Source organism: Sabethes cyaneus, chromosome 3, assembly GCF_943734655.1.
Source record: "Sabethes cyaneus chromosome 3, idSabCyanKW18_F2, whole genome shotgun sequence".
Lineage (NCBI taxonomy): Eukaryota > Metazoa > Arthropoda > Insecta > Diptera > Culicidae > Sabethes > Sabethes cyaneus.
The window spans coordinates 35229990-35254723 of record NC_071355.1 but is presented as its reverse complement, the minus strand read 5'-3'; the positions used below and the strand labels follow the sequence as shown (position 1 = coordinate 35254723).

At 40.6% G+C, this 24734-nt stretch overlaps 1 protein-coding gene across 1 annotated transcript in view; it reads left to right on the top strand.

The window, feature by feature from the left end:
- The first annotated feature begins 510 nt into the window (after positions 1 to 510).
- The window catches only part of LOC128744421 (putative sodium-dependent multivitamin transporter), a 29333-nt gene continuing 5109 nt past the window's right edge, over positions 511 to 24734 (top strand). The window contains exon 1 of the mRNA XM_053841433.1: positions 511 to 1176. The gene's annotated coding sequence lies outside the window, so the exon portion shown is untranslated. The remainder of the gene's footprint in view (positions 1177 to 24734) is intronic.

The following is a 24734-nucleotide window of genomic DNA, read 5'->3' as shown; positions in this document are numbered from 1 at the left end:
CAAGCGTACCTATTTCCAAAAGTTTTGAATTTTTTCAACAGAATTTTGTTATGCATTTCAAGTCGGAATTGCTTCCTAGTGAGCGAAATAAACACGCAATACGCACGCTCGCGAGAGTATTGAGTAGCAATACAGAGAAACGGATTGCTCTAACAGCTTGACCAGAAATGCCAGCTATATGGAGTGAGCTGCATTTCGTGTTATTTGTCCATGAATTTATGGGTAATAGGTTAACTCATTAGACTTTTAATTCCTTTTGCATAAACTTATCAAATTAACCAACCTGCATTCAATTACAAAATACTTTGACAATCATGGACTGACGTTAAAACCACTGTTTTCGCTCGCTGTCCAAAGAGCAACTATTGATTTTTCTTGGAAATATCTGGCATCGCTGAGCCAGACAGCAAATAGAATCACACGAATCGCACGTTATGTATCAGTCGGTCGCGCGCTCTCGTAACAGTCACACGCGAGGCAAAGGAGTGCTACAGTGAGTTTATGGTGCATGTGAACGTTCGCCGACTGCACGGGTTTATTTTTAATTTCAATATTTTACCCACTGCACCGTCATTCCTGTTGACCTCGCACAAGTATTCGGCAAAAATATTAAGTGAATTTTAATTGGCTGCAAAATAATTTCAATTTACAACATTGTTGGTGGCTTGAAACGTACCGTTAAAGAACCATCCTTCCTCTAGTTCTTGATCGAGAAACTAGCGAAAGTTGTGCAAGTGTCTGTCTCACGAAAGAAACATCAACCGCTTGCGATGTTAAGCATGGCTTAAGCGCGAAATAGCAGCACTCAAAAAAAAGCCGAAATGATACAGTGAAATTAAAGTGAAAATAAAAACGAAATCAATTCAACGACTCTAACCTCAAAACTGACGTCGAACACCATGAAAGCCGCAACTTCCAAGACCGTGGTTATCTGATAGTGATTCAGTGTGTGTTTTGTGTATGTTTATTGCGAGGTGTCTAGTCTGTTACCTTTTCATCACCCAGACATTCCGCCAATCAGTTGATCGCTTACGTCGCGACGCTCATACAATAGCTTCGTCATTCACACGAGACCGTTCGAAGTTCAACGCCGAAAGACCCGCAATTGCTGAACACACGCGCTTGACAGGTGAAAACCCTTGCATAAGCAGGAGTTAGAACGGTTTCAATTCAGTGGTAAGTGGTCCTAAGCTAGAATTCAGGTCAACCAAAAATCAATATCGTCACTCTTGTAAAAAGGAAAATCGATTTTTCACGGTCGACACGCGTGAAGTTTGACAGTTCGATAGGGGAAAGCAGCTGCTGTGCGTGCGAGTGGGGAGCGAACGGGGGTTGTGCGAGAGTAAAATTAACAACCTGAGTTTGTCGCGTGTTGAATGAAATTGGACCGAATGATTTTTACGCTCCGTGCGGTTGCTTTTACTACGAGAGAAGCTGACGTGCGAATTCGAATCTATATGTAGAACCTGAGAGCGCATGGATTCTGAAGTCTACTCGCAAGGTCATTTGGATATCGGCGTGTTTACTGTTTACGAATTATGATCAGCTGATAACAGCTAGGTTTAATGGAAAAAAATATAATTTGTTTCATCATTAGTTTTCATTGCCAACTGATAACAAGAGTACGTCGATCTCCAATATTGAGAATACCGCACACACGAAAAGTTATACAGGCATATTGCCCTTTGCCTAGACATGTCATTTTATTGTATACCTCATGACTGGATAAAACAGTAAGGAGTATTAGAACTTAAGACACTATTTTTTCAATACATTTAAAACAAAGACGTTTGGTAGAGGAGCCATGGAACCTTCTAAATTATGAATGTATGAAAACGCATGGCTATTTATATAGCTAGCCGCAGTGTAAGGTGTATCGACCCAATCAGTATAACGAATGCGGTTTGCTTGGCGAAGTATACAAATGGCCCTGCGCCCTCATAAATGGCTGGTTTCAGTGCACGGACATAATAAGTTTGTATCACATTCTTCGACCGCAAGCGTGAAACAACAAACGTCAAACAAAAACTTCATAGGTGGCATTGTAATCATACTGACAACTACTTTCTGCCGAGAAGCGGATTACCAAATAACATTGGGTACTGTACGATTTTAACATTCAACAATGTGCTACGGTGTGTAATTAATACGTTATGATTCATTGTGAAGTGATTTAATCAATAACTTCGACAAAGTGGTGATTATATTAGTGTCCAATACCAAGAATATTACTATTTACTATCATGCTGCAAATTCTCGTTCGTGAGGCTTATCAAAATTTGTATTTTGGACCATATCAAGCTTCCCACGAAAATTCGGACTAGATCATTGTATATTTCGCATTTGTTCTTATTTGAGTTACCGACACCTCAGTATTTATATGAAGAAATGCAGAAGAAGCCCTGATCATGAAAAAATCAAGATAGCGAACAGGTGGAAATCGAATTTGACTAGTATCTGAATGGCGATACTGAAAAAGCAGAAATGGAAATGAAACTGACCTCGGTAAACTAGCAGCAGATCACCAGCCTCCGACACTGCCTACTATGAGAGGATTGTTTGGTTGCAGAATTACAATGCCGCCGGCAGGGACGGCCCATAAGCATGGCAGAAAACCACTTACTAGAGTACTGGGCTGGGATATTTCCAAAGTGTGGAAGAAGAAAATAACCGTCCAGTTAGCTTCAAGATACGATGCTGGTCTAACAAGCCAGTGCAGTGGTCGTATATTCGAATCTCAGCTAGGCGGTGCTTGCTAGATAGAGTCAGTAGGATCATTGCCTATATATTTCGCCTATAAGCCCTATATCCAGCAAGCACCGCCCAGCCAAGATTCAACAATTGGCATTGCACTAGCCCCGTAATTGCCGGTTGTGAAGTCTGTCGATAAAGAAGGATCAAGTTTTAGAAAGACGGTTAAGCCCAAGCGACAAGTTGGAATGCTTTCGTGGACCTGTACCAATTGTAGTGCCACTACGGATCAAATTTTGTCAATCCAACAGATTACAACATTTGCATCGAAATCAAGGCAGTTAATTTTAATTCGCTATGATCAATTTTTACTGCAATTTCATTTTGCATGTCTCGCAGTCAATGATCCGGTTGCTAACGATTATTGAGAGGGAGGAAGTGAGCCTCACTGCCACACAGCGCACATCCATCGGGTGCAGGGTCTGTCCCGAAGTCTTTGGCCCCTTCCTGGTGCTCTGCTGAAAATAGTTTTGGTTACTTTTTCGTTGGACATTCTGGCCACGTGCCCAGCCCACCACAGCCCCAAGCACTCGTAGATCAATTTTCTTTAGCGTCCACGATTCATGTTCGTAAAGGGTCACAATGAGGATTAGCGTTCGGTAGAACGCCAGTTTTGTGGGAATTTGCAAACTACGTGACTTCAGCTACCTAATCCGTAGAAAGCTCGATTCGCGGTTACAATTCGTCCTATTATTTCGCGGCTTACATCGTTGTTACATGTCACGAGCGTACCAAGGTATATGAATTACTCCACTTCTCCATTCGTTCCCTACCCTGCTCCGCATCGGCATCAACACCATTTGGATTCCTACATTGCCTGCTAACAACCATGCACTTACTCGGTTTTAGCGGTATTAATGGTAGGTCCCAATCTCGCTACTCCCCATAAAAAGGTCTAAGGTCTCCCATTGCTCTACGTTGGATTCCGATTCGTGATGATAGTCCCGTTCCTTTCTACGTTTCTTTATATTCCATCTTCCAAGACAATGTTAAATAGCAGGTTAGAGAGTGCATCCTCTTGCTTCAGTCCATCCAACGTCACGAAAGCGGCTGAGGTCTCACCCGCTATTCTGATGCATGATTTTGACCCAACCAACGTCGCACGAATCAGCGTAACTAGTTTCGTCGGAAAACCATATTCTAGCATTATCTGTTACAGCTCATTTCGTTTGAGTGAATCGTACGCTGCCATAAAGTCCACAAATAGATGATGAATCTACAAATTGTACTCCAGGAACTTGCCTAGTAACTGAACCAGCTTGGTACACACCATCGAAGAATTTCACTAACAGTCTCAGTCTACAAAACAGGATACGACAGAGCATCGATAGTTTTTACACTGGAGTGGAAATTTTTTTTTAATAAGAAAAACCCGAATTAATCTACCTAGCGGTGTGACCTAGCCTTTCTACTGCCGCAATAATTATTTTTTAATTTCCTAGGAACATCTATAATTAACTTGACTATATTTTTAAATATCCGTTCCTCAGAGGTGGGCACCGCTAACCTTTTAGCCAGCGAGTAGTGCGTTCGCTAGGTTTCAAATCTGTTAGCGCTTTCATTAGCTTCCAATAAGTTAAAGTGCCACTAAATAAACTACTAGCCGCTAATTTTTGAAAATAATAATAAAAATAAGTGTGCGGTTTCTTACAAATTGATAAAATTGCTCGTTGCTGTTCGCGACGCGAGCAAATATAGTTCATTCATGGCTAGTTGAACTATTTCCAAAAATTATTTTCAAAAATTAGTGGCTGGTAGTTTATTTAGTAGTACTTATGTTTATCGGAAGATAATAGAAGCGCTAGCACATTTAAAACCTAGCGAACGTGCTAGCTAAAATGTTAGCGGTTAGCTGATAGCGGTGCCCACCTCTGCCGTTCCTTATTATTCAAAATTCTTATATCTGAAAAAAGGTAATATCTGCATCTGAAAAAATAACTGAGTAGAGCATTAGATATGAAAAACGAAAAAGTGAAATTGGACTTTTTCTTAGTTGGCGCTCTTTCAGTTAATTATTTTTGCATGAAAATCGAAACTAGAGCTCCTTTGGAATAAACTTTAATGAAAAAATAGTCATTAGTTTGAACGTATCGTTTATATGATATTGCCCTTTAGATGTTTTAGGAAACGATGAGATCAAAGAAACAAAAGCAGCGCCATAAACATGCTTGAGGATGGCCATATGATCGACATAATTTTCGGCGCTTGTTATTTTTCCTGATATGAGTGGACCCATATTAATTTATGTATTAAAATATGACATACATGACATATGATATTGTCTTTTAAAGTGTCACTAGCGAAAACAAATTGTACAGAATTATTAGTATTTCTTCCTCTTTTTCATATAAAATTTCTAAGCTCTAGCATCTATTGATTGTAAAAGCATCTATTGATGCGCAAAATTTGTTTGAAATTGGTACAAATTTATTTGGGAAAATCAACTCATTAGTATTTTAAATACTATACACCACTATACCTGTATGATTAAATCAAATACTTTTCTTCGCTTTTTGCTTTGCTCGTCCGATTGCGAGTAACAGCAAGTAAAGAAAATGACAATTGAAATGTTTCTCAATCTTCTTGTATTTCTATGCAAATTTTAAAATTGCAAATAGCATATACATACATACACACATACACGCATACATACATACATACATACACGCATACATACATACATACATACATACATACATACATACATACATACATACATACATACATACATACATACATACATACATACATACATACATACACGCATGTATACATACATACACATACATAACACATTTGAATACAATCGACCCTTGATTAATTTATTTCGATTTTATACATTTTAACGGTTTAATATACGGCGCAGAAGTGTTAAAGTTTGAATAACTTTTGAATCAATCGTCCGATTTTCAGTAACTTGGTTTCGTTTTATAGATCTCAAAAGTAACTTTCAAATGATAATAAATTGTAGGATGTTTCCTATTGAATTAATGCTTATATGCAACAAAAAGCAGTTTTAAATACATTTTTTTCACATTTCTTTATGTAACTTTCAAACCACAAGCCCATTTGTTATGAAATCTTGAAGTTAAGGTTTTAAAAGACTCCCCTTTCATATGCAATCAATTTTATTCAAATCGGTTAACGGACCTATGAGATAATGAAGTCCCATATTTTTCATATTTTTATACATAACTTTTGAACTAAAAGTCCGATCAGTATGAAATTAAATAGCGAACAATGGGACGACCTTTCATTTGACACTAAGATCATTAAAATTGGTCCAGCCATCTTCGAGAAATGTTGGCTCAATCAAAAGCGTTCCACACACACACACACACACACACACACACACACACACACACACACACACACACACACACACACACACACACACACACACACACACACACACACACACACACACACACACACACACACACACACACACACACACACACACACACACACACACACACACACACACACACACACACACACACACACACACACACATACACACACACACACACACACACACACACACACATACACACACACATACACACACACATACACACACACAGAAAATGATCAGTTTTCGAAACTGAGTCGAATGGTATATGACATTCGTCCCACTAGGCTTTCTTTCAATTTTCGGTTTTTCGAGTGATTCCTATACCTTTATACTATATTTTCATATAGTAGAAAGGCAAAAAGAGGCCATCCAACCTTCTTCCTTCCAGATCATAATTAAAATCCGGTGGATTGCTTTTAGAAGTCCAGCCGGGATACCGGCCTTCCCAGCAGCCTTACCGTTTTGACGTAGGACTACGTCTTACGGCAAGTTTTGAGATAGGGTGTCATTCCAAAAAATCGAAAAATGCGAGCGTCACGAAAAATGAAAGGTTTTGAGCGCTAATAGCTCAGCGGTTTTCCAATCGATTTTCAATATTCTTACACTAATCGATTGGAAAATCTTCTAAGAATTGAACCAAATAAAGAAAAATGTGGATTCTTGATGTTGAACTATTGAAAAATTGAAAATAATGAACCTATGTTTTACCAGAATTCTCGCTTCGTGATTGGTTGTTGGAAATGACGTCATCAAAGTAGAAACGCGTTTTCACGCTTCGGCTCATAATTCAGTCAATTTTCAATAGATTTCCAAGATATTTACACCAATTGATCGGGAAATCGATTAAAAATATTGAAAATATAGAAAACTATTGATTTTGTTTTTGAAATTGAATTTGAAAAATTTTTGTTTTTGAATTGATTTTGAAAATTTGAATTATTTTCATATTTTTGCCTTCCCTTGTCAGTGCTTCCCTAGCACGGATGACAGAAATATATACGATATAAGCTATAGGTTAAGCTTCCTTATGATTGTATTTAATTTACGCCCTATAGAATCCGATCGAAAATTGTTGAGCTTCAGCTGTTGCTGCTTCCCACGGATAAGGCAATGAAGACATGCAAATTCACCAAGCGAGGTGTTGGAGCTGGAGCACTCGTTTCGCTGCCATGAAGGAATATCTGGCTGCTGAAGTTCTGGAATTGGGAGGACATATGCTGCTCGCGACAACGAAACGATCAGAATTATCGTCACTTGCAGCTGACCATCCGCAACAACGAAGAGTTGAACAAATTGCTGTCCCGTGTCACCACTGCTATGGGAAGTGTCTTTCCGAACATCCAAACTGTTTTGTTGCTGCCCAAGAAGACGGAAAAGAAGGCTTAAATTTCCAGCATATCACGTCGAGAAACCGTTCTTTTAAGAACGAAACATATATTCATGAAGATTTGAGGAATTTTCACTCACTGATTTTAATTCTATTTAACTTAGATTGATCTGATTGTTCGCTTCTTATCAAATAATTTTAACCGATCACCTCTCGCGCTTCTGTTCGCTTGTTGCTGCTGGACGCTGGTTGCGCTGGTTGCAGCCAACAAATATACTAGCTCCAAGTAAATGTGTTCGGCCAAGCGTCAAAATAAATGAAATTTGATTTAACCAAATGAAAGAGTTTTAGTAACATCTTTTGCATCTTAGCAACACAAATTTATCCATCACCAATGCTACAGTAATAATACGTAGCGTAATTTTTCTTTGGCAGCAAAAGGCGAACGGCTCACTGGTAACTTTGCTCTTTTGTTCAGACTGAAATTGAAATGCTCTTTTTTTTATTTCACGTAGATGATAGAATGAAGGACATGAAAAATGGGTGTGGTCGTTTCTTGTCGCTTGCTCTGGTACATAACACGTGGTAAGCCGGTGAACAGCATTATTCAAACGCTAGCTGAGCTAGTGCTAACATCGTTTGCCAGGGCAAACGGGAGTCACGTTCGACTCGTGCACGTGTTCATCGGCGGCTGACCGTGTAATCGTGTGTTGGAGCTAAAGCACTCATTTCGCTGCCGTGATGGAATATCTGGCGACAGGAGTTCTGGAATTGGGAGGACATATGCTGCTCGCGACAACAAAACGACCAGAAGCATGAAGTATCCCACGTCACTTGCAGCTGGCCACTTGGAGTGGTATTTCATCGTGATTCAGGACCACACACGAACGGTTTCGTTGATCGCATAGCTGCTGAGGCTTACCGGTTGGTCCGTTGCAACAAGCCGTGCCTGGTTAGCGGTTATCGGTACTCCAATTTACCGAACAGAGAATTATGTTAAATACGTTAGTGCAAGTTCATTGCAAGCAGGAGTTATGATAATCAAACAATCGGTTCTTTTAAGGGCCACACAACGATTGAAGAGTTTATTATATTTTCTTGCCCAGTTAATACCATAATTAACACAGTCAACGAGGGAAAAGTTGAATTTTTCGCCATTGCGGACGACCAACCAATGACGGTAATAAGTTTTCTGGTCACAGGCGACATTTTCTACGACTTCCAATACGTCTGCAGGTTGTAAATGCTTTATCCTTGTCCTTTTGTAAGCCGCAGAAAAGTTGCGCAAAATTTTCAACTTTTTGAAAACTCGCGCGTACCGTCTACCGATTACCAGAGGAAAAGCACTATTCAACGTAGAAACATATCATACAAATTTATTTACTGTTTGGTTTAGTTACTAACTTGGTTTCGTTTTAATAAAAACAATGTTTCTACTTTGATGACCGTTACGGATGTAGCTTGTATACATGAAGAATCGTATTATTATATACATGGATACATCCTACTATCGCTACAAAGAGACTTACGTGGTCCTACGTCACCTATGCGGTAGTGTCTTGTGCACAACCCCTCTGATTTTTTCAACTCACTCAATGCTTTCTTAACCCCTTCTTGTGTTAGTGGCTCCACAGCTTGGCCATCACTAACAATTCTTATCCTGTTCCTGTTAATTTCCGTGTGTTTATCCCTCCATTTAACAGCGTCCATTCAAGTGTTCCTCCTACCTGGCTGCTGCTGCCGTTTTGTCAATACCGTGTTTTGAAAAATGTACTTGAAAAAATACACTTTCTTTTGTGTATAACTTTCTATTGCATGGGTAAAAATTAATGAAATTTTAGGTAAAACTAATTCAGATTGTAATGTTTACTGTGCAAAATTTCGTCACAATCTGTAAAGTGGTTATCGAGAAGGCTTTCAATCAAGAAGTCCTTAGACAAAAAAATATGGGTGCGGTCGTGGAACATCCAAGCCAATCCCACAGGTGGGTTGCGAAACAGTTGGGAATCGATTATATCCCGTGTGCGGTAAAATCGTTCAAGGAAACCCAGACCACCCAGCGGCGAGTTAGCAGCAGAAAAAGCGGAAAGGACCGACACCGTGAAGGCAAGGAAGGTGAAGGAAAGTACTTCAAGCACAATCCGAATCTTTCGATTCGGGACATGGCCAATTTTCCGTCTTGTTCGTCAAGCAGATAATGAAGCGGGCCGGACTTCATGTCTTCAAGGTCGGTGTGGCCGGTGCAGCCGAAATGCATCGTAATAGACGTACGTTAAAGCGGAAGCCAAGCAGATCCTCGACCTGGAGTTCTGGAGCAGTTCCTTAAAAAGAAGGTTGATAAATTTGACCTGGTACTTGGTGCGGCAGGCGATCTGTGGGCGCGGCCGTACATAATGACCTGAACTATCACCGACCAAACATATAAAGAAGAATGCCTCCAGAAGCGGCTGCTTCCCTCCCTTCTTCCGGTCCCACGAAGGTGACATTCTGTTCTGGCCGGATCTGGCATGGTGCCATTACGCGAAACCGGTGATGGAGTGGTAGAAAGCCATCGATGTTGTTTTTGTACTGAAGGAGGCAAATCTGAACTTCGCCCAATATAAATTATGAAGGGCAAGCTCCGGGAAACAGGAAAGGTCTTGAAAAACGATCAAGATTTGAAATAAGAATGGATGAAAGTGTGTAATAAAAATGGCGTAAGTGTTGCACAAAAGTTGATGGATAGCGTTAAGTTCAAGGACCGCGCATTTGGGCTAGCAGACGAGGTTGAAGAAACCGACTTTGCAAAAACATACCTAATACGTGGTTATTTATTCCCTGAGAGTTTCAACTATATCCGACCCGTGTCGTCATTTACCTGATGAGGACGGGAAGGAATACAGAAGTTATAGGAAGGGATGGATCAGGAACATTGCTTCCCCGTTGGCTTCGAGGTATGACGCTGGCCTAATAAGCCAGTCGTCGTATATTCGAATCTCGACTGGAAGAGGCCGTTAGAGTCAATAGGATCGTAACAACTGGGACCGCAATTGTCCTGTACTCTAACAGCTGGCTGCGAAATCTGTTGTATAGAAACAGAAGGTCTAGTTTCGATAACGGAATGTAGCACCAAGGCTTTGCTATGCTTTCTTTGGATCAGGAACATTTACGGCACAAACAAGTAGATACCGAGTAGTATCGAGTAGTTAGTAGTGGGATGTTGAAACTTCTCTCAGTGCGAGCGCGAATCTTACTCACGACGAGATAATCGTACATCGATGACATCCGAAAAGCGTGGACCGTCAATCAAGATATGATCGATCTGAAAGCTAGAGTCTCCATTTGGAAGCCTTCAGGCGTGTGTGTTTCCGAATATTCAGACGTGGAAAGTAGGTGCTACCGATGGCTATTCCTATGGACACGGCGAAACCGTTATCATTGGTCGACAAACTCTCGAGCCTGTCGTAGAACATGTTCTCATCAGATTTATGATTTGTCGGTATGTACACGTTGATTAGGCTGTAGTTGAAGAATTTGCCCTTAATTCTCAAACACATATACGGTCATCTATGTGCCTTCACTGGATAACTCGTTGCTATTGCTTTTTCAACACAACACAACAGACTCCATGTTCCGCCTTTCTACCATTACTGTTATAGATGTGGTACTTTGAAGAAGTACCTGCAATAGCGTCTACCACCGAACTGCTTTTCTCCGCAATTTAGCCACCGAACTTCCTGAATAGCAGTTTTCTCTACTCGTTCTTTGTGGTAAATGAGAGTTTTGGTATACTACTTACCGGGGCAATCGGGGCCAGCAACAAAAAAAATCTTCGTGACTGTCGCAGTGGCATTTTTGAACCCAGTGACCTTTTGGCATACAAAAAAAGGCTTTACCGGGATAACGATAACTACATCACACTGATGGGTCTGCCACCTTACCACCTTGGGTATGGCTTGCGGGATACAGGATTTCACATTCAATAGCTCACTCCGAGACAGACGCTGGACTAAGTTATCCGGAGTAGTGTCCTGTCCGCTAACTGCCATCATGTTGCTTCTCACGCCCGCGAGACGAGGGCATATGAAGAAAGCATGTTCTGCAGTTTCCTCAACGTCCGCGCATTCAGGGCATAGTTGCTTCAGTATGTACATAAGTATTTGCAGGCATGCCCATCGACCGTCATCTTTTGACTTAGATTTGTGACGAGACGCTAAGCAGGGGCTTCAGAGAACCTGAGCTATATGTGACGCCGCTTCCAGATAACTCTCGCCATTTCATACCGCTCAGCCCATGACGACCAATAGAAAATATTTAAAAAATCGTCACGACGCAGAATACAGCTCCCTTCTCCGATAACCAATATACCTCTACAAACAAAACATCCGCACAATGATTCCTGGCGCAAGAGTCACGGATCTCTGAAGGCAAGGAACAACCCCACCCCCGGAATCCTCCGAGAAAATAGAAGGCACCGAACCTCCCGGACATCGTCCCCGCTGATACGACCACCAACACGCACAAAAACTTGCACAAACACATGTCTGTATATTCCGCTATAATCTCGCTATCGCCTGGATCGTTTTCCACCAAACTTGGCATGCGTGGTTCTTAAGGTTCAAGCAAGCGTCATTGAATTTTTGGATTACAAAAGCGGTTTTCGAGCTCTAAATATTAATTCTATTCCTGAAATTGTATTCATTGCATTCTTTCCGTCTATCAGAACACAATGAATACATTTTCTGGAAAAACCAGAATTATTATTTTGATATTGCCATTAATGAACCCATAACGTAAAAAGAATTATAATGACAAACGACAAACGATTTACGAAAATCAAAACCACTGGCATTTTTCAATGCGCTTGTTCGAAATTGAAGTTCAAGTGCTATTTAGCATAATTGAAATGCGCCGAGTAGAACCTTTGACGAAAGCACGTGGAAGCAAAGAATGTTGATTACAGGTCACTGGCCTTCGAAGGTGAAACCTTGACACTTCGCTTTCCGAACTTGGCCTTGTGCTTAGCTTTAGACAAAACTGGCAGCCGGTTCTTTCAATAGGTACAGGCAAAATACGGAACAGCTAGTGCTATGATAATGCGATGATTCGTATTCGAAAGAAATTCTCTGTCTCTGAAATGTTATCCTCTGTAATTGATAGTTATGTTTTACTGGTTAAAAATTGGCTTTAATGTTACATAAGATACTTATGGGCCGAAATCGATTTCGATGCTTAATGTGAAAGCATTATTCTAGTAGTAAAATGTTCGAGCAAAATAATGAATTAACTCTACTCCGATTAAAGGTTTCAAATTTCTAAACGATCTGCTTTTGCATAAATTCTAATATGTTGTAAAACTGATGTAAAACAAATTTGACATACGAAGTGTCTGTAGCTTAATGATTCAATTGTTTTGCCTACAAAACACAACAGCAAAATAGCGATTCTCTCAATCGGCTGCCGGCTAAACGATTCCACACTCTATCAATCAATTTACAACTGTCGCACCCTGTTCAATGTTATTAATTGATAGAAAGTGGCAATTTAACCTTGTCAATGCATGCACATCATCTAGTGTCCGCTTTTCCGCTTCTGTTTTGACGCCAGACTAAATTAGACAGATTCAAATACGACCGCCGCGTGAGCCAAGAAATAGAACGCCAAATTTCGTAAGTCACTCAGTGATGTGAATAATTTCCTACTGACAGCGGGGCGACGCGAGTTGCGTTTCACAATAGACTTTTTTTTATTAAGCAGAAACTAAATTTCGTGTAGCCCCCTAATTAATGTCTGCAACTTTGTACGATAGTGTACAGAATCTTTGACCCATCTCTCGTGTAGGGCTAAAGTCTAACGATTATTGTCCGATGATGATGATAACGCAATACCGCACCAGCGCCAGCAGATAACGAACCGAGATGAGACATCGCAGATTTCAGATTGCTACAATGGACGGATGCAGATTTGAACCGCAATTGTCGGTGATAACGGGTTTTATTGATGAATTTTCCTGTTTTACATTGAAAAATCAAATGTATTGTTTTTATTTTTTCATGTGCAGCAAGTGCATGTCTGCTTACTTGTCGAGGTTATGTTTTTTCGAATCAGACAACAGTACAATTTGAACACTCGATCACTGCAAGTCACAAAGTACTAAATAGCTCTGGTGTGAGTAAAATTGAGTTTAATATAAACCTGGAATACCGAAAACTAAGTTAACGACCTCGAAAAACAAAATGTGAGTTATGACTGTGGATAGTGTTGACACGAAAATACTAAACTTTATTAGTAAACAATTGATGCTCAAGCGTGGATTCACTACGCAGTTTACCCAAGTTGGTGGAAATATGTCTTCACCCACGCCTTGTTAACAGGGGCCAAAAATAGAATTTTCGCAAATTGAATGCAACTTTGTAGGTTTACACGTTTACGGTAACTGGGGAATTGGATGACAATTCCGCACACCGCACGTTTATACCGTATCTGCATCTAATTCCGATCAACGTCAAGCTATGTTTCAACTGTAACCTCTCAATGAAATGGTTGACTTTGGCATTGATTCACAAACAGTTGTGTTTTATTGAGCGAATTCAAAATTTGTACAAAGTTTCTCCAAACGGTAATTTCACACGAGCAGTTCTCGTGGCCGTATCCTCACAAAATTAGTACCAAAATATTCAAAATAATCAAAAAAGACTATATACTCGAAATCTGATAGATAGAGTCGGAATGTTATCCGATGATTTTCATTCAGACCAACATTTCGTGTCAATGTTTATTAGAGCAGCAAAATTTATAGCGCTCAGTCAAAACAATTGAAAATGGAAAAACCAGCTTCCCGCTATTCAGTTTTAGTTAAACTGCCCCGTCATGTATGTGCTTTCGTCTTTCAAATCTGAATTTCAATGTAAACACGTGATTTTTAGGTACCCGCCAATTAACTTTGTTTCCAGGGCAAAGCTTTGTCGTAGGTACGTTATCTACTACACTTGGAGACACAGTAAATCTTGTTTGTCTGCAAACAAATCTCTTGACATCATAGAAGATAATACGGTTGTCAATTAAGTGTTTTATATGGCTGCGTATGGGAGACTGAGGCGCGATAGGACCCAAGTTCGCTGACATTGGCGTGATGTTTTTGGCTAATTAGTAATTGTAATAAATAAAGTAATGAATGTATTTTCTGCTTCGTCAAAGCCAAGAAAGTTTCTATAGGGCGAATTTCTGGGGAAATTGGCAAATTCACCCCCTTTGTCCCAAATGCATTCCATCGCCGCTTGAAATAATCCCTTATCTTCCTGCCGATTGGAGAGCAAACGGGACCGGCTTTTCTACCACTTACTTCAAGGAATCTGTAGTAGAGCACTGTTCTTTTTTATACTGCCGTAAGGCGGTTTGAACTGCTCCAACGTTGACATCTTCTTTCTTAGACAGTTTTCTGATCTAACGATGTAGCATTTTTGCACAATCCGCTCGGCCAAAAGGCCACAGTTTAAAATTTCTTCACAAATATAAAAAATAACAGCATGTTTCATTAGGATGTAAACCACCGTACGCAAAAAGTTGGTTGAATTCCAAGGGCAGCTTGGACTGATTTGAAATGAAATGACGGTTAATTGTTTGAGAATATAACAAAGCGGTTCTGAAGAAAATTTAAAAGAAACGCGATATAGAATTGGTTTATCTGATACAGATTTTTACTAAGTAGGTAATATATTGTTTTCAAAAGAAGGAAACCAACTTCCTTTCCGAGAATAACTTAACCCTCTCGTAGAATGGAACGGTTGGTAATACACTCAGCTTGCCAGTCACGTGGTGATTTGCGGCGGCATCGCAAGGCCAAAAAAAAGGTTGCTTTGCAACCACTTGCTTTCGTTTTGGCAAGACATTCTGATTAAGCATCCAGGATTATTATTAGAACCTTTGTTCACTCCAAATTTACGCGCACCACAGGGGGAACGCCGCACAAAATATATCAGAATAATTTATTTATCCAATACGTTATGTGATGAATTTTACCAGGAAAGATAAATATAGCTTGCAACAGGTATGAAGAATAATGAAACGATGGAGACATAAACATCCCGAATAAAAAGGAACAGCGAAAAAACTTTGAATTTCACTGTTACAAAAAAAACGACGAATAAGGGTGTAGGGATTAGGAGCTGTTACAGTAAATTTTTCGATTTTTTCCCATACATAGCAAAGCAAAGCCTAGGTGCTACATTCCGTTATCGAAACTTGACCTTCTGTTTTTATACGACAGACTTTCGCAACCAGCTGTTGGAGTGCAGGACAATTGCAGGGCCAGTTGCTACGATCCTATTGACTCCAACAGCCTCTCCCAGTCGAGATTCGAACTTACGACGACTGGCTTGTTAGGCCAGCATCAGACCTCGAAACCAACTGGGATGCTTTTGATGTCAAAGAAAAAAATTTTCGATTAAGATTTCAGCGAGATGGTAAATTCTGGCAGTTTGCGCCAAATTAAAGGCAGTTTACCATATTTTTCACGGTGTAAAGAAAATAAAAAACGATATTTCCGAATTCCATTGAAGTAAAAGCGATCTTTTTTCGACATAAGACTAATAGCAAAGGTGATTTTTTCAGCACATGATTGGCTCGTGATAATTTCATCGAAAGAAAGATACTTTACTCTTATTGTTTGTACGGTTTCCCCGGTGGTAATGGCGAGGTATCCATTCTCATTTTTTATCACTCTAGAATACTAAAGTTCGAATATTATTAAGGCAAAATTTACGCAAGGCAATCAGATATTCTTTAAAAGAACTCCAATTAGCTTTCCTCGGACTCCCAAATTGTTCTCTCGTTAAAGGATTAGCCTCGATGTCAATGATATGCCTGTGGTCTGATAAGGCTATTGTGGTGTTTATAGTGTAAGGTCTAAGACCTCTTGTCTAAAGCACGGTCGTTCCCTACATTGATTACATCTGTTGTTGATATCCGAGCTGGCCCCCGTAGTGTAGAGAGTGTGGCTTGTTCATCGCTCTGCAGTACCGCCCTAGTGCAGCAATCCTGAAAAGAAATCGGACCGTTACAACCAGGTATTTCCTGCTTCCTTCTAGTCGTCGCACCTGTCGTTGGATGAGTTCTGTAAATGGAGAAACTGTTATCTTCTGATTTAACAGAATTTCAGTCCTATGGTCGGACTGTGTACTACAATAAAATTATCCAACCGTCGGAGTTGGATAAGCCACAAAAAAGTGGTATTAGTCCATGGTTCTTGTATCAGAGCAACAGCCAGCCTTTTGGGGACTCTCTGACTCAGGGCACTAGATGCAGACACCTCACCATGGTGGAGGTTCACCCGGATGCTTTGGCGAACTTGGCTTTGGATAGTTCAATAGTCAGGTTGCTCACACTGACAAGCGGTGACATTTTTTTCACCGTCACGTTTCGGCGCTTTCTAAAGAGGAGGATGCTCCGGTGAGTTTAATACCGAACCGTCTTCACCGTCACAAGATTGAGTGGTACAGCTGGTTGCTGAACTTTCCCTGAGAGCCATTCTGCTCGTTTATTCTCAAGCTATGCAGCAAAATCTTCCAATCCCGTGTTAATCGTACTTCCTGTTCGGTAAGATCAAGTAGGCGTTCTAGAAATGGCCACTTCTGAACTTCGGTTTGATCGGACAAGACCGGAAGAAATACTTGATCTTTTCGACAGTATGTTTCGAAGCATTGCCTGTTAAAATACTAACTTCTCTTCAAGTTTGGATCAACGAAGCCTTCCGTAGAAGAAATTTTTTCCGTAGGAAGTTGAAGTAGAAATCTACAGGCATTATCCCGGTGACAAGGCTTCCCACTCCACCCCACACAAAACTCCCCCAAACCATCACATATCCTCAGGAATGGCACAATCACTTTGACTCAATTCACATTCATTTGAGAGTACTGTCTCAGTCATGCAAAATTTGAAAAAGTTATATATGGGACGATTGAAGAACTAGTTATTATCTACAACTTTTCTGAATAAAGTTGGGCTGTATCTTTTGTATTTACAGTGCTACAATGTTAGTAGCTCATTTGTAGCCTAGTGAACGTTCACTTAGCTACCAATGAGCTACTACCATTGTAGCACCATAACTACAAAAGATACAGCAAAACTTTATTCAACAAAATTGTAGATAGTAACTAATTCTACAAATATCCCATATCCCTTTAAGCACGGAGGGTTTCAATTACAATATTTTTGATTTTTGGATCAACATAATTTTTTTTATCTCTCGAGATACCAAAACCAGTATATTCTACACACTTCAATAAATATTTGCTAAATTTAGCAACTTACACAATTATGTAGGTTCGGCCTTATCTTATACTATTGCAGTATGGGCAAAAACGAGCCGAAAAAACGAACGCAATTGAGATATGGCCTGCAGGCTGATAAAATGTAGGTGATTTTATATAAAATTTTCCGGAGAATCGCATGGTGCCCACCGCTTTCCGGTTTGTCATCGGGAAGTGCCCCATTTCGCTCATTTTCCCCTATTTTTCAACATTTTTTTATCCTTTTTGGACTATACCAAGCCAGGATTTGAGAAAACAAAACATAAAACCTAATTATTTAGTGTAAAGAAGTCCACAGAATTGAATAGGGTTGACCCCGTTTAGTTTAGAGACTCATAGACTTCGGCTTGTGAAGCAGCGGACGGTCGTTACGTAGCTATGGAAATACACGTAACTTTTTGCAAGTTACGTTTTTACTAACCATAATACAACAGATATACCGGAATGTCCAGATTGGCTTAAAAAATATCCAAATATTGATTCAAGAATTAGAAAATCCCGTAGTTGAATACACCATATGCTGCCATTGAATACTGCCATTTGACCAGTTTCTGGACAAAAGATAGGAGTCACAACGACAACTTGTTAAGCATAGTTTACCTATTACCCCCCCCCCCCCCTTCCTTTCCACCCTTCCCCTTCATTCCCGGAATCCTTCGTTACTTTCCTTTACCGTCCCTTCATCAATTGTAGAATCATCGTTTCAAAAAAAAATATTAATATATGCCTGACCGCATTTCAAGGTCATAACTAAAGTCACGAGTTTGGTCAATTCTTTTCAGCTATTTTCTATTTTTTCTACGAGTTACGATGTTTGCACAAGAGATTGGTGCCATATATGTAAAAGTACGACGTTTAGAGAAGAAAAGAAATTTTTTTAAAAGTAGTCATATCGGTGACCGGACGAGAGCCATAAATACGATAGCCATACGGACGGTTGCCATACGTACGAATGCCATATAGACGATTGCCATAATGTATGTTTGCCATAATAGACGGAAGCCATACAGACGAATGCCATAATGTATGTTTGCCATAATGGACGGAAGCCATAATGTACGTTTGTCATAATTCATATTTTTGGTATGGAGGCCCAGAACTACACTTCGACCAGTTCAAAGCTTAAAGGACCAGCGCGACCAAGTCGCAAGAGGCCTAACTGATTCAGATTAAAAAAGCGGCTTTGCGAATAAATTTAGACAGATGTGATTTCTGCGGGGGGCAGCCCCCCGCAGTGGCCGGCACTTCCGACGGGAGCCATAATGTACGTTTGCCATAATCCATATATTTAACGTTTTCTAGATGATTCAGGGCGAGCCGGCCGCAGGCAACGGCGAGTGTTCGCCGGTGACCCGCCGTCGGAAGCGCCGGCCACTGCGGGGGGGGGGGGGGCAGCCCCCCCGCAGAAATCACATCTGTCTAGGTCTATTCGTTTTCCTAGGTTTACCGTCCTCTAGTTAGTTTTCCCTAGTCCTCGCATCGAGATACCCTTTATAAAATGAAAAGCGCTTTTTTTAGACTAATGTATGTTTGCGGGACGTAATGGACGGGAGCCATAATGTACGTTTGCCATAATTCATATATTCAACGTTTCGTAGATAATTCAGGGCGAGTCGGCCGCAGGTCGCAAGTGTTCGTCGGTGGCCCGCCGTTGGAAGCGTCGGCCACTCTCTAGTTAGATTTCCCTAGTCCTCGCATCGCTTCAATATAACTGTTTGCGCGTATTATGCTTGACTTTTGAACACTTATATAGAACAAAAATTCTTTGGATGGAAAAATGGTGAAAATGAGAATATACGTTCACGATAATTTCTTACACATTGATCTGATCGACGTATAGTTTTGGGCCATCATATCAATCGTCAAAAGGAAAATGTGCATGAACTAAATATTAGTGTTCAACATGGTTTGCTATGAACTCACAAGAAAAATACTTATTAAAATTGATTTTACCTAGCAACTGAAAAGTTTGTAAAATTAAACAATCCAACAGTATTCAAATACTGTATCTGGAGAAAATTTTCATACCATGTTTGAAGCTCTTTCAGTTAAGAAGCAATGGCGTTACCTCAAGACTTGGAAATTTTAAAATCTTCCAGAGGCAAGGATCTGTTGGGATTGCAGGGATATATATTTATTTGCAATAGGAAAGAGGTAGGATAATTCACAATATACATTTAATAAATATATACTTCAGTTTTAAATTTTTATTCAACACAGTTGTTGTATATTGGGAGTGTATAAAACGTCGTCATGCGACGTTAGATCGTTGCGGTGCCAGAGCTACGACAACCCTTGTGAACGGGCGACATCTTCTGATGAAAGCAAGCGAGCACAACCACGAGCCGGATCCTGTACAGTCGGAGGAATTGAAATTTCGTAAAAACCTAAAAAAGAGAGCCGAAGAGGATTCCAGCAGCCCAGCAAAAACCATACAGTCAGTCCTTGGCAATTTTTCGTCAAGCATACAGAGCCGGATGACAGAAGGTGCTCGAAGAAAAATAATAGAAAGAGTGCGTGCAGGTAGAAAAGACCAACCCGAGCCTGAATCGCTGGAGAATTTTTCTGTGCCAGCCACCTTCAAGACAACCGACACTGGGGATAGATTTTTGTTAGCTGACGTTACTGAGAATGGTGAACGGGCAATACTGTTCGGATCAACCGAAAGCCTGCAAAGATTAAGCCAAGCAAAGTACTGGGTGATTGATGGAACATGTTCCACGGTCCCCAGTCTTTTTCGTCAGTTAGTGACTATTCACAGCAGTGTTCAGCCGTCCCACCAGCATACTTTTCCAGTAATTTACGTACTGATGACATCAAAAACTGAGACCTTGTACAGGAGAGTTTTCGGCGAGTTGCAGGATGCAGCTGAGGCCATAAGTGTGGATTTGGAACCCGCTTTTATCATTACTGATTTTGAAAAAGCTCTCATTAACGCAGTGAAGGACGAATTTGCTACTTCGCAACACTCTTGCTGTTTTTTTCATCTAAGCAAAAACTTATTTAAGTATGTACAACAGCACAATTTGCTCGAGGAATTCGCCAAGAATGGTTCGGTCTACTCGACTTATAAAAGTATTCAGGCCTTGGCGTTTGTTCCAGCAGTTAAGATTCCTGAAGCCTACGAGATTATTAAAGAAGCAGCACCAGAAAATTTGGCGGAATTTCTGAACTATTTCGAAGAAACGTACCTGTTTGGACGTCAAAAACGATCAGCAAAGAAAAGCAAACATATAAAAACAAACCCGTTATTCGAGCCAGCCATGTACCATGTAGGTCGGTGTACAACAACGTGGTAAATGGCATACCACGTACTAGCAATCAGGCAGAGAGTTGGCACAGTCGGTGGAATAAACTCGTTGCAGCTCGCCATGTGGGAATAGCCCGGATTATGCAGGAGATCAAAGACGAATACAAATATACTACAGGACTGATATCGTCGTTTATGGCTGGAATGGGTGATCGACAACGAAAATCACATCAGCAATTGAAGGACGAACGGATTGTGAATATCGTAAATAATTTTGAACACTATGATTTAGGAAACTATTTAAACGCAATGGTTTTGGCTCTATGTTCCAATAATAGTCAATAAGTTGTTCAATATAATTAATTTCCTTGTACTTATTAGATTACGTTAGATTAGTCATATCAGAGTAGTAATAAATATTAACAAAATAATATGTTGACAGAGTATGCTTTTTTTGAATTGATCAAAATCGGACGCTTGCGATAAGCGAAGAGCAGAAGTTTACAAATCAAATTTATCAACAAAATATATTAGTAATAATAACTATGATATAATAACGTTTCTAGATGATTCAGGGCGAGCCGGCCGCAGGCAACGGCGAGTGTTCGCCGGTGACCCGCCGTCGGAAGCGCCGGCAGCCCCCCCGCAGAAATCACATCTGTCTAGGTCTATTCGTTTTCCTAGGTTTACCGACCTCTAGTTAGTTTTCCCTAGTTCTCGCATCGAGATAAACTTTTATAAAATAAAAGCGGCAAAACCGCTTTTTTTTGACTGAATAAATTGTTCGGTGTTAAGTCAGACCGAACCAAGCCGCAAAATTTAAAACAATGGGTTAATGACACCACGCGACTGAAATTTCCCAAGCTACATTTTACTCTAATCAGCTTACATAAATATTACAGCCAGAGATATGAGATGATTTCGAAATATTGAAAACCAAAAACAATGCAGAGTAGCAAACGTTAAATTCGTTCTCAAAATCAGAAATTTGTTACTTGGTAGAATTTGACTTAGCACCGATCAACTAGGCCTCTTGCAACATGCTCATGCTGGTTCTTAAAACTTTGAACTGGTCGAAATGCTCTGGGCCATCATACCAAAAAAGCCGAATATATGAATTATGGCAAACGTACATTATGGCTCCCGTCCATTATGGCAAACATACATTATGGCATTCGTCTTTATGGCTTCCGTCCATTATGGCAAACATACATTATGGCATTCGTCTTTATGGCATTCGTACGTATGGCAACCGTCCGTATGGCTATCGTATTTATGGCTAATGGGGTGTCGTCGTCATATCTCACCTACACAATTGTGTGGGATCGGGCTTAAAGAGATATAAAACTTTGTCAAATTCTGCTTGGCTAAGACGGTACTGTCAAATGAATGTAAATTGAGTCAACGTGATCGTGCCATCCCTGCATATCATTAATATTTATAGAACGGTAGTTCTTTTACAATTGACGAAGGGACGGTAGAAGAAAGTAATGAAAATTTTTTATAGAGAAGGAGAAAGAGCGGAAAGGCAGTAGTTACGCTCAACAAAATAGTCGTTGTGACTCCTACCTTTTGTCCAATGCTGGAGGGTGTATGGGCCGAACCAAACTATAATCAGAGATTACAACCGGATTCGAACCCACAACTCCCGCCACCCAGTAAACCATTTAGTTTGTATATCTCGATTGCAACTGAGGTATACGAAATCATATCTGAACGAAAAAGTTATATTTCACGCCATATAAGAACATATATGTACCAAAGTGGAGGCGATATACGTGCGAAAATTTTGACAACTATTTGTAATTCTATTTTGCGCAGTTTTTATAACACGCAACTAAATATTACTGAATATATGATATAGATATAATCAAATATTGCAATTGTCTATCCTGCTTTATATTCACAGTCATGAATTGTATATGAAGACACGCACGACTGCAAAACAACTTATTGTTCACTTCGATTTGACATACTCTAATCATTATACAACTCCAATATGAAATTGACATGAAAACGATTTAATGTGAACTTTCTATTACGATTTTGTGTTATCTGGGCAGGGCATGTGGCTCGCTGGTACTGATGTACCTTTGAACCCTAGAGGCGCTGGACAAAAGGAGACTGTACAACCCGCTTTATTAAGCGAGCGACGTAACTTAAAGCTCCATTATTAGGTGGGTTGAGTTTATTACCAATGTTCGATAGCACGGTTGGGAGTGGGAGGACTATATTGGGTTTTCCTATCAGCGCAGGTTAGCATTGGATTGTTTCCATTTTACTGGGGAGGGTCTATCTGAGGCAGATAAGGTCCAATATATTCCTTCCAGTCGGTTGCCGGGGCGTTCGGATGTTCCTTTACGATGACACACAACATTTTACACTACAAATCGTACTTATATTTACACACTGAACATTTAACTATATATAAGCACAGACAGCACGACAGCTCCTGGCGGATTAACTGGGCGGTGGAGCTTTATGATACGTCGCTCGCTTAATAAAAGGGGCTGTGCAGTCTTCTTTTGTCCAGCGCCTCTATGGTTCAAAAAACACGTGGTTGGTCCATCACATATCCCCCTCCATGCTTCACCGTGCGTTGGATGTGACGTTCCTGAAACTCCTTACCCGATCCACTACACACACGAACCCGCCATTTTCGATTGCACTTAATTCCACTTCTAGCAATATAGAGCCGGGGTGACTCTTACTGTATCAAGAATTCCTCTCCACTGTACACGGTCCTGGGCTACACGTTGCCAATTCGTTGAGCGTCTCAATACAAGCAAGTCGGCTTCAGTCTGGTCGAGCCACCTGCAGCACATTAGGTCCCTCTAATCCTGATGCCGGTGGGGCTCTTGAAGAGAACGGATTTCACTGCCCAGTCGTCTGGCATCTTTGCGACGTAGCCGGGTACCATAGTCTTCCAACTTTCGCCAGGTGTACAATGGGAATCTCTCCAAGCAGTGCCCACAGTTACGTACAGCCACTCTCCGCTTTCCGTTTGTGATCCGCCAAAAATAGTCCGCAACAACTTTCGTTCAAATACGGCAAGTGCACGTATGGCGTTTGCTCCTTGATCGAAGCGTCTTGCAAAGGGAAAAATAGGCTCGACTTTCAGCTTGAATGAGCTGTTTAATCTTCTTAATCGTATTGTGTATTGACGGCGACCAGAGATCTCAAATATATGAACTCATCAACCACTTCCAGTGCATCGCCGTCAATAGTTACTGTCTATGGAGGAGGACGTTGTTTCTGGAGCCTCTTTCTATCATATATTTGGTTTTCGACGCATTATTTTGTAGCCCAATACTCCTTGCCGCCGCTCTTAGTCTAGCGTAGACTGCCTCCGCCGTACCAAGGTTTCTAGTAATGACTTCGAGGTTGTCTGCGAAGGCTAGGAGTTGGCTAGTTTTGCTGAAGATCGTTCCTGTTGTTTCGAGACCCGCTCGCCGGATTATGCTATTGAATGATGTTATGAATGATATTTTTGAATGATAATCCATCGCCTTACCGCAACCATAATTCAAAGGGACTCGAGAGTGCCCCCGAACACGCACATCAAACGCTCCAGAGTAGCTTTGATCCGACACGTCAGTTTATCCTGGAAATCGTTGTCACTATCTGCCATAGCTGTACGCGCTCGAGTGTATCGTATGCTACCCTGAAATCCACGAAAATATGATGCGTGGGAAGGTTGTACTCTCGACATTTCTGGAGGATTTTCCGGAGAGTAAAAATTTGATCCGTAGTAACACGGGC